This window comes from Arachis hypogaea, chromosome 17, assembly GCF_003086295.3.
Source record: "Arachis hypogaea cultivar Tifrunner chromosome 17, arahy.Tifrunner.gnm2.J5K5, whole genome shotgun sequence".
In the NCBI taxonomy this organism is placed as follows: Eukaryota; Viridiplantae; Streptophyta; class Magnoliopsida; order Fabales; family Fabaceae; genus Arachis; species Arachis hypogaea.
Window position 1 is genome coordinate 31,639,093 of NC_092052.1, and position 15,014 is coordinate 31,654,106.

The window sequence follows — 15,014 nt, forward strand, 5'->3', positions numbered from 1 at the left end:
ATTATCCATGTATAATAAGGTTGAATTTCACAGTTAATCTCTATACTTTAAAAATTTGTAATTAGATCCCTATAAAAATAAAATAAAATTTGTAATTGGGTCCCTATCATTTAAATACCGTTTGATTTAATAGAATATTCGTAAATATATTCACTATGTTGATCATGTGAGTTGCACGTGTAATACGTGGAGAGCAAACGACTCTCTATTTCTCTCTTCCAATTTTTATAATGACCAAAAATCCCACTCGCATGCTTCATTGTCTTCGTGCTTCATCTCCCTCAAAATCTTTCTCCACACATGTCTTTCTTCTATCATTGGAATTGATCGTTGAGCATGTGGAGTTGGTGATTGATTGACATTGTCGGAAGCTGAATAGTGAAACTTGCAAGAGTAACACTAAAACAGGTAAGAGTTCGTAATCGTTATCCCTATACAGCTGTGATGTGAATGTTATGGTTTTACTCTATTTTTGATTTTTATTTTTTTAATGTAGGTTAAACTATCTACTGTATTTAATATTTTTTTGATAAGTCTGTGATTTTTTTTGGACAGTGATGAGAGATTCACTATTTGCTGTTGATCTCCACCATGGTGGTCAGTTGGTTAGTAGAAGAGGAGAAAAAAAATATCTTGGTGAAATGGTAGTAGAGGGTTGCAGTTTGACTTAGATGAGTAGCCCTTGCAAGAAATTGTTACTAAGCTGAAAGAACTTTGATACATGGGCAATACCAGAGTTTGGTGAAATGAACTTAGAGTTGCATTGAAGGACGGTCTTAGGAAGTTAAAGTTTGACGGAGATGCGATGAGAACGGGTAAATTTGTAGTAGATCAAAGGACTATCAGTACAAGAAAAAGTAATATTTGTAACAAAAAAATTTGTTACAAAAAACCAAAATTTTGAAACAAAAAAAATTTGTAACAAAAAACGGGGTCGTTGCAGTATGTCCCGTTACAAAAAATTTTTGTAACAAAAAAATGAAACTGTTACAATTCAAAGTAATATTTTTTAACAAATTTTTTTGATACAAAAACCGAAATTCGTTACAAAAGTGATAACAAATTTTGATCTTCAAAATAATTTTTGTGACAAAATATTTTTTTCTACCATAAAATTTTGTTACAAAATATAACTTGATTTTGTAACATTTTTTTCTTTAGTTACAAAAATACAATATTTATTTTGTAATAATTTTTTATTTTTTTAATTGACTAATATATTAACTACTTTTCTGAGCAAGTCAACATTTATATAATATGTAAAAGCATAGATAATTCAAACATGCTTCATTTAACTAAAATTGTTTTAAAACAAAATAACACTAGTGTCTACATTGATTAGTTCTACAAGTTATATTTCTTACACTAGTTCAACCAAAAGTTAAAAGTCTAACATAGATTAGTGTCTCTATGAGTCAAAATATTCTTGAATCCTTTAGGTAGCATGTTGTCACCATTTTAGCACTCCTGTAAATGAGAAAAATCGAAACAAAAAATTAGAAACAAGATATAATACCAATTATAATTTTTTCCATTAACTTTTATCTAAATTTTTTTAAAAAAATTTAGCAGAACTTCTCCTAAAACTTGGATATTTTCACCGTCTATGGTTCCATAAAAAACAGCCAATTCATTACTTATTTCTCATCCAATACACAATATAGTAATTTCAAGGCATAAGTTACTAGGATTGTGAATTTGGGAACGAAACAAAGACCCTAAATGAAATTGAACATATGATATCTCACTATTACTTGGATATAGACATGAAAAAATATATAACTATAAAGGTTTTAATTGTTCTTATTTTAGATACAAGGGCTAATCCAATAAGCTTTCTAAATCTAGAATAGACTGAGCAAGCAATATTTTGCATTTCACAATATCTCAAAATCTTTCTCCACACATGTCTTTCTTCTATCATTGGAATTGATCGTTGAGCATGTGGAGTTGGTGATTGATTGACATTGTCGGAAGCTGAATAGTGAAACTTGCAAGAGTAACACTAAAACAGGTAAGAGTTCGTAATCGTTATCCCTATACAGCTGTGATGTGAATGTTATGGTTTTACTCTATTTTTTATTTTTATTTTTTTAATGTAGGTTAAACTATCTACTGTATTTAATATTTTTTTGATAAGTCTGTGATTTTTTTTGGACAATGATGAAAGATTCACTATTTGCTGTTGATCTCCACCATGGTGGTCAGTTGGTTAGTAGAAAAGGAGAAAAAAAATATCTTGGTGAAATGGTAGTAGAGGATTGCAGTTTGACTTAGATGAGTAGCCCTTGCAAAAAATTGTTACTAAGCTGAAAGAACTTTGATACATGGGCAATACCAGAGTTTGGTGAAATGAACTTAGAGTTGCATTGAAGGACGGTCTTAGGAAGTTGAAGTTTGACGGAGATGCGATGAGAACGGGTAAATTTGTAGTAGATCAAAGGACTATCAGTACAAGAAAAAGTAATATTTGTAACAAAAAAATTTGTTACAAAAAACCAAAATTTTGAAACAAAAAAAAATTTGTAACAAAAAACGGGGTCGTTGCAGTATGTCCCGTTACAAAAAATTTTTGTAACAAAAAAATGAAACTGTTACAATTCAAAGTAATATTTTGTAACAAATTTTTTTGATACAAAAACCGAAATTCGTTACAAAAGTGATAACAAATTTTGATCTTCAAAATAATTTTTGTGACAAAATATTTTTTTCTACCATAAAATTTTGTTACAAAATATAACTTGATTTTGTAACATTTTTTTTCTTTAGTTACAAAAATACAATATTTATTTTGTAATAATTTTTTATTTTTTTAATTGACTAATATATTAACTACTTTCCTGAGCAAGTCAACATTTATATAATATGTAAAAGCATAGATAATTCAAACATGCTTCATTTAACTAAAATTGTTTTAAAACAAAATAACATTAGTGTCTACATTGATTAGTTCTACAAGTTATATTTCTTACACTAGTTCAACCAAAAGTTAAAAGTCTAACATAGATTAGTGTCTCTATGAGTCAAAATATTCTTGAATCCTTTAGGTAGCATGTTGTCACCATTTTAGCACTCCTGTAAATGAGAAAAATCGAAACAAAAAATTAGAAACAAGATATAATACCAATTATAATTTTTTCCATTAACTTTTATCTAAATTTTTTTAAAAAAATTTAGCAGAACTTCTCCTAAAACTTGGATATTTTCACCGTCTATGGTTCCATAAAAAACAGCCAATTCATTACTTATTTCTCATCCAATACACAATATAGTAATTTCAAGGCATAAGTTACTAGGATTGTGAATTTGGGAACGAAACAAAGACCCTAAATGAAATTGAACATATGATATCTCACTATTACTTGGATATAGACATGAAAAAATATATAACTATAAAGGTTTTAATTGTTCTTATTTTAGATACAAGGGCTAATCCAATAAGCTTTCTAAATCTAGAATAGACTGAGCAAACAGTATTTTGCATTTCACAATATAGCCTACTAACAATCAGATAATATGAATTCCAACGGACAGTTTCATTTTTCATTTGCATACATCCTCCAAAAGTTGTAAGCCACATTTCATAATCATCCACAAATATGCAGGATTACTTATTACCTCTTAATCAAACATGTATAATCAAAATATTTTCAAAATGCTCACTAATTCACTATTCACATATCAACATTCAGAAGAACATACAAGAATGGCGATTAATTTGCCTTTAGGGCTCCACATGGCCTGAGAGTTTTCCCTTTCCTTTTGCAAAGAATACAAATCTCTCTTGTACTCCCCCAATCTCAATTTATGCTGCACCAATAGAAAATTCAATACACTATCAAGCTTATATTCCATTTTTTAACCCCCTTCCCCCATAAACTCCCATATACCGTATATTGCAGTAATTTACCCCTCAAGAAACCCAGTCCAACATTCCCCCCCCCCCCCCCCAAAAAAATAGATGAACCCGATCATAACATTATAGAAACTCTGCTCTATGACACCATGAACACAATTTCAAACGTGCAAAATAATATAATGTAAATCCCAGTAACCACATTCCACAATCACCTCCATCAAAACCCAATTATACATAATAAGTTAAAATCACAATTCTTACCTAGTCTCGAGTCACTTTCACAGCCACAACAACATACCAAATAACCATTTCAACAACCAATAGTCAATAATTCAATCATCTACCACACATAGTTATACTCAATTCAATCACAACTCCAAATACAATCTCAACCACAATCTAACATGCATATAATCAATCAATTACTCCCAGGTATTAATCCTATTTGCAGATATTCAATAAACCTTGTAGGTATTCTTAAATTAAAACCATTTAAATTAAACTCTCTACCTCAATTAGCTGAATTCATATAGATCAAATGTGAAAACTCCCTTCTCTTTTAATTTCATGGCAACAGCAAGCATGCAATCAAAACAGCAGCAGTGTCAATTTCTTATGGCAGTGACGATGGTTGCAGCAAGACAAGGATTTAAATTGGATAAGAATCAAAAGCAAACATAACTCTGGAAAATTCAAAACAAATCCAAGACTAGAATTGAATTAAAACAAGAACATGGCAATTAAAATTGACAAAACAGAACGTGCAAATGGTTCACAACCAAGGAAAAGAACAGACCAGAATCAATGTAACAGAATCAGAACCAGCAGCAGCAACCCTGGCAGCCCTCTCTTCACAGAACAATTCCTCTCTCTAATGGGCAACAACAGCAATAAGAGTTTCCAGTAGCGATGACAACCAAGCTAGGGGATGATGGCAGCAGCAGCAGTGGTTCTGGGAAGCAAAGACACGACGTTGGTTCACCTCCACAGCGACGACGACAGTAGCATCACCGTCCGCTGCCTCCCCTCTTCGAGTTTTGTTCCTTGCGTTAGTGACAGTGGCTTCCTCTGGTGGCAGCAACGGTGATGAGACATGGTGCCGGTGACAGAATCGATGACTTCCTCCATAGTTCGCGATTCCAACCGTGGTGCAGCTTCCCTCGACGGCACTAGGGCACGACGGCGACACGGGCAGGGGGTGACGCCGCAGACGACGCGAGCTCGCAGCAGCTCCCCCGACAGCCAGCTCGCGACAGCGCTCTTCCTCTCCTTAGCCTTTGCTCCCTCGCACGCTCTCCGTCTCAACATTTCTCTTTCTCTTCTTTGTCAGTGCCGGCGGCGACGCGTGGGTTAGCGGCGGCTCCAAGACAGATCGGTGGTTCAGTGGCGACGGTTTGGGCTGGACGGCGCAGAGCGCGGCTCCCTTTTCCCTTCCCAATCTCTCTTCTCTGATTCCCACTGTGTGTATGTTTCTGTTTTTTCTTTCTCTTTCTTTCTTTTCTTTCCTGTTGGGTAAGGGTTTTGTGAAGGGGAAGGCTGGCGGCTACTAGATTTAGGGGGTGGGGTGTGTGAGTTGTATTAGGGTTAAAAATTGGGTAATTTAAGTATTTTTAATAAAAAAAAAGGTAATATAGTAATTAAAAATTAATTTTAATTTAATAATAATTATGTAAAGATATTATTTAATTGTAAATTTTAAATTATTTGTAAATAAATATTCTAATTTTAAGAATTAGAGTAATTAAATTAATTATTCTTGAAATATTATTTTATTATTAAATTTTAAATTAATTATTCTTAAAATATTATAATTTTTTTATTTTTTTAATTACTAAAACTTTAAATTATAAATAAAAAAATATTCTATTTAATATATAAATCTCTAAAAATTTATTTTGAATAAATATAATAAATTATAAATGATTTATTATTTAATTTTTAAAATAATTTTAAATTCAAAGTATTATTAATTTGGCTTAAATATTTTTAGTAAAATAAATTTTTGAATATAAAATTTTAAATAAATATAATAAATCATAAACAACTCATTATGTTAATTTTTAAAAATTCGAAGTCTTACATTTAATATGTTAAAACAAAATTTTTTATTAACTACAAAAAATCTTTGAATTTTGTGATAAATAAATAAATTGTTACAAAAATATCGTATTTTGTGATAAATTAATTTTTTGTTACAAAATATTTAGAACTTTTGAAACAAATAGATATTTTGTTACAAAATGTTTTGAATTTTTACAACAATATAATCTTTTGTTACAAAATATTATAACATTTTACAACAAAACAACAATTCGATACGAAAGGCAACATAATTTGTAACAAAAGAAATCACGTTATTACAAAATATTGAAATATTTTGTAACAAATTTTTTTGTTGTTATTTTGTAATAATAACTAATTATTGTTACAAAAAACTATAATTTGTAACAATTTTAAATTTGATACAATTTTTCTCACAAATGTTCTATTTTCTTGTAGTATAAACACCTGCCATGTCTATGTGGTTAATGGATGCTGACAAGAAAATAGAATTGAAATAACCTTAAATAATGAGGACTATGTACCTTCTGATGGTGAGTACAGTGGTGATGGTTTAGTTGAAGTGAAAGTAGTCAATCAATCAGAGTCTTTAAATGAAGATAACAGGTTTGATGACAATGCTGATAATGGTGATCATAAGGATCACTTTAGCTTTGATGTTGAAGATGAAAATTAACAAGGTTAGCATCCAAATGCTTTTGGAGGTAACAATGACTCATTAGTTGAAAACGATAATAATATTGACATGGGAATTGGGAGTTGGTGTGGGAACTAACACAGGAGGGGCGAGTGAAGAGGGTGCATATATTGATATTGGAGACATTTCTTTAGGTTATGAAACAGAGTTATTGGACAGCTATGATGGAGATTTTGATGAGCCAATAAGGAGGAAGAAGTATCCTAGACATAATGAAGCTGACATGAGTGTTGATTATGAATTTCGATTGGAACTGAGTTTAAGTCTATTGCTGAGTTTAAGGAGGTTATTAAGGAGCATGCATTGCTGAATGGGAGAAACATTAGATATGTCAAGAATGATCAGGTTAGATGCAGAGTCAGATACAAGAATTTAGGTGGAGAGTGTCCATGGATGACATTTGCAAGCAAAGTAAAAAAATTTGGATGTGTTAGGCTGAAGACATGGAAGAGCAAACACATTTGTGGGAGGAATTACAGTGCATCCAGCAATTGGATTGCCAAAAAAATAACGAATAACCTAAGTAGAGGAAAAGATATGAAGCTAGGTACTGTAATTCAAACAATTCAAGATAAAATACATGGCAAATATATCTGTGTGGAAGGTTCATAGGGCAAGGATAAAGACAAGAGAAATTGTGCATGAAAAGGCAGTACAGCAATATGAAAAAGTCAGAGACTATTGTACAGGGGCACTGAGAGAAAATCATGGGTCTGCACTAAGGCTGAAATTGGATAGACCTTCTCCAACAATTCAGTCGAGGTTTGTGCTTGTAGGCCTATTATAGGACTAGATGGTTGTCATCTGAAGGGTGATCATGGATAACAACTGTTGATTACTGTAGACAGAGATCCTAATGATAATTAATTTTTTCTAGCAGTTGCCGTAGTAGAGGTAGAGACTAAAGATTTATGGGCTTGGTTCTTGCAGTTGTTACTTGATGATATTGATGACTTCACATCTAAGAAATGAGTCTTTATGTTTGACCAACAAAAAGCAAAATAACAACTAACTTTAAATAATGTGACCACATATTTACATTTTCAATGAATTTTATTCTTTCATAATTTGTTAAAATATTACCTGAAAAATTAATTACTTAACAGGAGTTGCTTCAAGTATTTCATGAAATTCTTTCGAGAGTTGAGCATAGATTTTATCTTCGGCACCTATATGCCAACTGTAAGAAGACTTTTGGAGGAGGTACAGTTTTGAGGGATTTGATTCACTCTACGGCTAAAGCAACTTATGTGGAAGAATAAAGATGAATCGTCTTAAAAAAGAGAATAAGGAGTGTTATGATAAGTTGGTAGTCCTGAATCTAAAGGTATGGACTAAATCTCACTTCACTAATTATGCAAAGAGTGATATGCTCATGAACAACATATTTGAGACTTTTAATGAACGAATTTTGGAGGCTCACGACAAGCTAATTCTGACCATGTTTGAGTGGATTAGATGTTACTGGATGGAGATATTTGCTGAGAGGAAGAAAAATGTAGCTAAGTTCATGGAAAAAATATTGCCCAAGTCTAGCAAGAGGTGAGATATCATATGTAGAAGGTCCATGGAATGGCAAGTTAGGTGGGCTAAATTTGAAGTATGAGATTTCACATAAAAATAGGATGATTCAAGAAATATTTGTTGTAGATTTACTAGCTGGTTCATGTAGTTGTAGATTCTGGGGACTGGTTGGTATACCTTGTCAACATGTTTGTTGTACAATCTTCATGAAAGGAGACAATCCTGAGGACTATTGTAGCAACTATTACACACTAGCATCATATTTGGCATGCTATGGAACAACACTTAATCCAATTAATGGTGAAAATATGTGGCCAAAAATCAACCTTGACATAATTAGATCTCTAATTTTTAGAGTCAAGCCTGGAAGACCTAAGAGAGTCAAGATTAGAGAACATGATGAGGATAGATCACAAACAAAATTGAGAAAGAATGGAATATCAGTTACCTTCAGCAACTATAGCCATATGGACACAATAGGAGGCATTGTCCTAATCCAAACATAACATGTCTCTGACTTTAAATCTTGGCTTGTTTGTTGTAGTTTTAAACTATATTTCTTTGCAGTTTGACTATGTGCTCATATTTTCAAAAAACAATCCTGGATTTGGAAGTTCACCTCAACTAAGTACTGTTCCTGAGGGTAGTGCTCCTGCTTCTCAAGGCAGTATTTCTGCTTCTCAAGGGGACGTGGCAGAGGATTAAGATTTGAAAAGGGTAGATCTGCTCCACCTGCAGCTGCTGTTTCACAACAAGCTCTACCACTGCCTGCACCAGCTCCACCATTACCTCAAGAAGATCCACCAGCTCTACTTCAATCAGCTCTACTACCACTTGCACCAGTTCCAACAAGTTTCACAGCTCTACTACTGCCTCCACCAGTTCCAACAGCTCAACCAGCTCCACCACTACCTGCACCAGCTCCAACAAATTTTATAGCTCTACCACTGCCTCTGCCACCTCAACCAGTTTCATCATTGTCCAGGACAAAAATTTTTGGTGTGAAAACAAATGAAAGACTTAAAATAGGTGTGAGGAAGGCAAAAGTTAAACCAAGTAAAACTGTTGACTTTACAAAAGATTAGTTTTCTTAAATATTTAGAGTTTAGTAGTATTAGTTTTTGGTTGTGAATTTTACTAAATCTTATGTCCATGTGAGATTGGACTCTTTTTGTGGAACTCTATTATAAAAAAAAAAATATTTAGTTGTATTTTTTTTGACAAAAAAAAAGAAAAACAAAAATTATAATATTTATGTTGGTACTCAAAATGAAAACAGCACTAATCTTTTTTTTTTTTTGTATTTTTACAGTTGTTTTTAGAAAAATAGAACAAATGTTTTTTTCACATTTTGTCCATTGTTATTGGCGAAAATGAGCCAAAAAAAAAGAGAAAAAATCATTGTCAATTAATTTATGTGCAAACAAAGAGTGAGAAATGACAATAATTTTTTCTCTCTTTTTTATTTTCGTTAGCCGTGATTAAAAAAAATAAGAAAAAAAATTATTCTATTCTCACTAGCAACAACAACCAAAAAAAAAAAAATGCTAGTTTCATTATCGGCATCAGCATAAATATTATAATTTTTGTTTTTGGTGTTTTTGCCAACAAAAACACAACTAAATATACAAATTAATAAATTATTATATTCTAATTTAAATTTATAAATAAAAAATATTTTATTTAAATAAAAAAAAGTCAAGGTTGGGATTAAAGTTAAAGTTATAAGATTGGGGACGATTAAAGTGTAAAATTGGAAAAAGAAAATATCAGCGGTTGATTGTAAAAAAATTAATAGTATAAGTATTTTTTAAATTTATTGAAAATAGGTAAAAACTATTTCAATTGCCTCCGATTTTTTAAGATGCAGGCAAAAAATTCTCATTTTTTATGATGTTAAATATTTAAATATATTTTTTCAAAAAATATTTTAAAAATTAAATTTTGACACATTTTTTGTAAATATAATTAAAAATAATATTTTTTTTTATTTTTAAAGTTTAACGATTTTACGTCAAATAGATTTTGTTGGAACTTTTTGTCGATGGCCAAAGTTACTTTAAATGAAAAGAAAATTTTAAATATTAAATTTTGGTTTGATTTTTTTTATGTATTATTTTTAAATAGTTATCAAAATATTTTTACAAAATTTTAGATTATACATATAAGAGTTTGCTTAAAGTAAAATTTGGGATTGTTTTTGTCAATTTTTCAAAAGTTAGGGGTGGTTTTGATAATTTACTCTATTGAAAAAATTAGGACAAAATTAAAACAAATTGAATATTAGTAATATTTTAAAATTTTTTAAAAAAATATTAGAGACAACACTTAGACTTTACTATTTTATTTTTGAAAAATATTAAATAAATAAATAAATTATTTTTATAAGTAAATCTAATTAAATATTTTTTTTCTTTTTTTTCATGTCTTTCTTTCTTTTGATCTTTTTTTAACTAAAATTTTTAATTATTAATTTTTAAATTATTAGACTAATTTAGTTAAACTTATTTAATTATTAAAATGATTTAATCTTGTAGTATGATAGTTTATTTTTTTGTTTATAAAAAATTACTAAAATAGACAATAATGAAAGATTTAACATTGACAAAAAGAATACTAACCTATTAAAACGAAAAAAAAAAACTTTAAAGATATTAAAAATTTAACAAAATAGTGTAATTGTGAACTCGTCTTGTTTCTTATAGCAGAAAATGTGATATGCTAAGACTTATAGTGATGATCATGAAATGGCATCAGTTAGCAATGATGACTCATTTTTTTAAAAGGAAAGGTATAGGTAAATAACTCCTAACTATAGGAGTGGAGCTTAGTTTTAGCCACGAGGGTCATGGTCTTCTAATTTTTTTATAAAAAAATAATAGTAATATTACAAAAAAAATATATAATTCAATTGATATATATTTGATATTTTTATATTAGAGTTGTGGGATCAATTCTATTTTTTATATTTATTTAATTATTTTTAATTTTAAATATTAACGCTTTGGATTTGATTTTAATAATCTTTTACAAAGTAAAAATTTTATTGGTTTATTCATGCAAATTAAAATCTCAGCTCATTATTATTTATTATTCTCATTTTTAACAAGATTTTATAATTTTAGTGTTAAAATTAGTTGTAGTAAAATTAATTTTTTATCCATATAATTATTTTCTTACAATAACATCTTGAATTTAAATCTAGAGATGACAATACTACCCAAACTTGCAGGTACCCACCCCGCCTTTATCCGTCCTGATATATATATAATATATATAATTTTAATATATAATATGTATAATATATGTTAAATAATTAGTAAATAATTAATAATATTATATCATATTTAAATTTTTATTTTAATTTATGTTTTGTATGTGATGATAGTTATATAAATTTTAAAATTTAATTTTATTTGTTGAATTTTAATAATTATAGAGGTGGATAAGAACAGAACGGATATCCGCAGAAACGAATTAGGGTTCAACATTTATTTGATACAATTTTTTGTTTTCAATTAAATTCCTACATAATTATACCTAAAATAATATTTTATTTCGGTTAAACTTTTTTGTTATTACAAGAACTTAATTAAAAACTTTTTCAAACTATAAAAATCCATTTCGTACGCAACTTACAAATTTTTTTTTTTTGGTGACTTAAAAGAAAATAAACAAAAACTAAGAAAGAAAAAAAAACAAGAAACTGCTTAAGAAAGGCAGTCCCGCTGAATACTACTCTCAAACTCCTTCCAAGGCAATGGAAGCTCCACTTGGGGAGAAATAGTCCTCATTGCAGTCTTTGCCATGATGTCTGCTACTGTATTTGCATCTCTCAAGATCAACCGAAGATCAGCACGCCATTTTCAAGACATGATATCTCGGATTTTTAACACCAAAGGATTAATAAACCCAGAGCAATCTTGAGGATCTAAAAATATATAAGGATCTACTTATACTAAAAAAAAGAAAAGAAAGGAGACTACTTTGATACTGGCAATAAAAATATGTTTTTTTTTAAAAATATTTATATATACCATGATATTATTAGCAAGGTTCGAAAAACCGGACCGGTCATCAAACCGCTCTAGCTACTGGTTCACAGATTCATTGGTCTAACCGGTGGTTCAACCGAAAAAACTGTTTTAAAATAAAATAATAAATAAATTATAAATAAACATCCTAAAATATAATTATAGTATAATATAAATATTAAAATAGTTTTCAAATTTAAAAAACTACATTAAATGTCATCAATCAAATTCATATAATCTTATTAATATACAAACTCAAGTTAAATAGTATAAAGAAATTTCAAATATTAAATGTCAACATAAAGATTTATCAATTATCAAAACCTCAAGATGTTCTTGTGAGTTTCTTTTCTTTTGGGATAATTATTTAAACATATTATGTAATTATGATTGTAATTTCAACTATTGTGCTAAAGAAACCTTCAAGTAACAAGGATATGTTGATGGTGGTGGTGTCTTCTAAGGCATCAATGTCTCTTCATCCAGCCCCTCCAATTTCCTCAACTAAAGTCATAACAAAAGAAATGGTACCAGAAAATGAGGTAGTTAATGGATCATCAAATGAGAAGCTTTTTGTTATTGCAAGTGAAGATGAATAGGCCAATGCACAAGTTTGAATGTAGCAACTTAACAGAACTTAACAGCAACAAAAGTTAAATACCAGGAGCCACAACACAATGATTAACCATGTTCCTAACCTAAAGCAGGAGCCATCAGCAATTAAAAACAGGAGCCAAGACCCAAGAAGAGTAAGTTTTCAGCATTAACAAAACAGCAAAACAGAATAAGTTTTCAGCATTAAAAACAGATATGAAATTAACAAGACCATATCTAAATTCTGCCTACAGCATTCAACAATATTGCAAAACATTACAAGTTTCCAGAGTAACAGTAGAATTACAAAACAGCAAAACACTAAAACAACAATATTAGCCTATTAGGTGTTCTGGATACAAATCACATAACAGAGACAGTTTCCAGCATTAGCAACCAATCCAAACATACATACAAGGAAGACCATAGATACAAGGAATTGAAGAACAAAGAACGAATTTCCACAGCAATTAGAACCATACATACAAGGAAGACCGAAGAACAAAGAACGAAGAACGAAGACTAAAGTCCGAAGAACGAAGACTGAAGACTGAAGAAGAAGAAGAACCAAACTTCAAGCCAAGACCCAAGAAGAATTGAAGCAATATGGATAAAAAATTGAAGAAGAAGCTCAGAGAAGATGAAGACGAGGAGCACTCACCTGGGTTCGAGAAGCCAGCGAAGACGAAGAGACCTGCTGACTTACTGGGTTCCTGAAGACTTGGGGACGGCGGCGGCGCTGACGACCTCTGAACGGCGGCGGCGATGGAGGGCTATGGTTCGGCGTTCCTAGGGCTAGGGTTCGGCGACGAAGAAGGAAGAAGATGAGCACTGAAATCAGAAAATGCACAGAGCAAGTTCACAGAAATTGAATAGTTCACAGAAAATTAAACAGAAATTTAAGTTCAGTTCACATTGAACAGTTCACAGAGTATCAATTTCATGCATGTTTCTACTGGGGTCGATGGAAGAACATGAGCAGAGGCGAAGGACAAACAAGATGAGCAGAGGACGAGTCACTCACCTGGGGTCGATGGAGGGCTACCGGTGTTGACTGTTGAGGACCGCGCGATGAGAGGCTACTGCGTGCTGGTGTTGAGACTTGAGAAGATGACGACGATGGAGATGGAGGGCTACTGGGCAGGAACCAGGCGACGATGGAGATTGGAGGGTTGCTGGGGCTGAGGATGGCGACACCAGGGGACGAAGGATGGCGACAGGGGGCTATGGTTCAGCGCGACTAGGGTTCTCCTTCTCCATTGGAGATGATTCAGATGATGAATGAATGGGGTCGGGGTTCGGGGGAAGAAAGGGGGGTGGTGGGGTGCTCCACGGGCGGGTCGGGTCGGGTTCATTTTTTTATTTTTCAAAACATAAAACGGCGTCGTTTAGTGTAACCGGCCGGTCACCGGTTCGGTCCAACCGGCCGATTTTTGACTGGTTCGCCGGTTTCTGAACGGTTCTTCTTTTCGCGGTTTTCAGATGAGGACCGGACCGTTTGTAGCGCTGGTTCGCGGTTAAACCGGTTGAACCGGCCGGTCCGGTCCGGTTTTCAGAACCTTGATTATTAGATGTCTTTATTAAATCGGTTAATAATTTATTTTTTAATAAATTAGAACAAAATCAGTTTATTATAATAACAATAATAAACCAATTGTCCGCACTATAATTATTAGACCCTATTTGATCCGACCAATTTACACAATCTAAAATGAATTATATTTAAATTTTTTGATAAAAAAATAAATATATCCCTGATTTTTATTTTTAAAAAATCAAAAAAATCTATGATCCAATAGATAATGTAAATTAGTCGATTCAACCGAATCTAATAACAATTAGATTTATTGTTATTATTATAAAAAATTAATTTTATTCTAATTTATTAAAAAATAAAAAAATAACTAGTTCACTAATACATTCAATAATAATGCCACACTCATATAAAAAAGAAATTGTGTGAAAGTGGTCAATTCTCTCTCTCAACGGTACCAATAACAATAATGAATTAATGATCACCCCAAACACAAATCGGTACATAACATATATAGAAATACCTTCTATTTTAGGCTAATAATTCTTCTAGCAATCCGAAATATGCTCCTACATTTTTTACCCTAATAATGCTTCTATAATACTCTATATAAGTCCATTATTCTGCAATATTTCTCTTCACCCTCAGCAAATTTTTGCAATAATATTTCTTCTCCTCTTCTTCCTTCAAAACATAAACACAACCTCCTAT

General features: G+C 31.2%; 1 long non-coding RNA gene across 1 annotated transcript; it reads right to left on the reverse strand.

Annotated features, from left to right (window-relative positions):
* Positions 1-2,880: 2,880 nt before the first annotated feature.
* LOC112765460 (uncharacterized) lies at positions 2,881-5,384 on the reverse strand. The gene is made up of 3 exons (XR_003183785.3): positions 4,656-5,384; positions 3,703-3,810; positions 2,881-3,075 (listed from the first exon to the last, which is right to left on the reverse strand). It is a non-coding gene; the product is annotated as an uncharacterized lncRNA (long non-coding RNA).
* Between the last annotated feature and the right edge of the window lie 9,630 nt (positions 5,385-15,014).